Here is a 2,214-nt window from a genome sequence, read left to right as displayed (position 1 = left end):
GTTGAAACTTGGTTTTCTTACAAGGGAGTGGAAGCTTAAACCAGGATGGATAACAATATTTTTATATCCTTGCAGGGTATTATAATTTCAGTCAGAAATTTGCAACGCAGTGAAGGAGACCTTTCCGACCCTATAAAGTATATATATTCTTGATCAGCATCAACAGCCGAGTCGATCTAGCCATGTCCGTCTGTCCGTCTGTCCTTCTGTCCGTCTGTCCGTCTGTCCTTCTGTCTATATGATATAGTTGTCCGATTTTTATAAAATTTATACCAAAATTCTAGAATAATAAAAAAAGCTTATATCTGAGAGTAGATAAACATACGTTGAAAAAGAACGAAGCTATAATTTGTATACCCTGGCAGGGTATTTTATTTCCAGTCCGAAGCTCATTACGCATTGAAGGAGTCATTTCCGACCCCATAAACCCATATTCTTGATCAGCATTAGCAGGCGCATCTTTCTGGCTAAGTCCGGAGGAAAAAAATCAATGGTCAGGGGTCAGGGGTTACATCATTAAAATTCTCAAAATTTGATAAAATTTTCAATTTCTAACTAAGTATGCAGATTTGTTAACCTTATAAAAACTAACATAACACCGCTTTCCGAATGCAAATTAAGGCATTTTTGACAGAGTTATGCCTTTTTTAGTTTTTAATTTGCTATTTTTCTCTGTTCAATTACAGACTTTCCATCGTCATTGCCATCGCCATCGCTCCTAGTCATCAGTATCAGTAGACCTGACACCCACCCTGGACAAGAACCAAGGGAAAGGACCAACGACACACGCAAAAGGATGGTGGATAAGGGATGGGAATGGAGGAATAGGGATCAGGAATCAGGGATAAGGAGAGAGCACCGCCAAAAGTAGAAGTAGAAGTAGTCAAAGTATCATGGCAGTTTCGATCCGGAATGTTAATCTGTCATAAATAGGACTTCCAGTCAGGTCTGCCGGCTACTTTTACAACAACAGCAACGAACACAACAAGCAACATTTTAATTTTAAAATACTTTATTTTATTCTATGTTAATGAACCTAAATAAAAACAATGAAATACATTATTTTATATTATTTTGTTTTATTTTATTTTTCCTATATACGAACAATGAAATGAGCATCACTGGTAGTAAGTGAGATGGCATTTTAATGCAAAATAGCTAAATGAGCATCACTGGCAGTTAGTGAAATGCCATTTTCTCCCAATAATGCAAAATAGCTAGATGCGCATCACTGCCTTTAAGCCTGATTTTATAGCCTCCCAATATGGCAAAATAGCTAGATGAGCATCACTGCCATATATCCCGATTTTATTGCCCCCAATATTGCAAAATATAGCCAGATGAGCATCACTGATGCACATGAGCATCACTGATGCAAGTGAGCAAAACTTTTCATTCAAATTGGCCGCTTTCCAAACTGGGGTAACAGGCGAACAGAAACCAGCAGCAAGCAACTGAAAACTGGTATAAACTGTTATAAAAACTTTTGGGCAAAAATAATAATTGGTATAAACTGTTATATTCCATTTTATGCATTTATACCTATTTGTTGCCGACAACAACAGCTTGATGGCAACAACAACCTTTTTACAACAACATCCCTACAGCAGCCCATCCAAATTTCCGAACATTTCCATGCAAATTGCCCGTTTCCCAAATTGGGGTAACAGGCGAACAGAAACCAGCAGCAAGCAACTGAAGACTGGTATAAACTGTTATAAAAAGTCCAAGTTTCGAACCATTGATCTTGGAGTAAGCGAAGACTCAAACCAGATGTGACCATATTGTACATTTTTTGGCTAAAATGTTGCTTAAATGCACCTGGGCACACTGAATCTGACTTTGCATCAGTGATGCTCATCTATCTATTTTGTCCCAATAAAGAAATATAGCTAGATGGGCATCACTGCTATTACGCCTGATATATTGCCTCCCAATATTGCAATATAGCCAGATGAGCATCACTGCCATTAAGCCCGATTTTATAGCCTCCCAATATTGCAATATAGCTAGATGAGCATCACTGATGGAAGTGAGCATCACTGATGGAAGTGAGCATCACTGATGGAAGTGAGCATCACTGATGGAAGTGATCATCACTGATGGAAGTGAGCATCACTGATGCACATGAGCATCACTGATGCCAGTGAGCAAAATTTCTAAAATTTGGCCGCTTTCCAAACTGGGGTAACAGGCGAACAGAAACCAGCAGCA

Source organism: Drosophila kikkawai, chromosome 3L (assembly GCF_030179895.1).
Source record: "Drosophila kikkawai strain 14028-0561.14 chromosome 3L, DkikHiC1v2, whole genome shotgun sequence".
Taxonomy (NCBI): Eukaryota; Metazoa; Arthropoda; class Insecta; order Diptera; family Drosophilidae; genus Drosophila; species Drosophila kikkawai.
Note: the sequence above shows the minus strand (reverse complement) of the source record.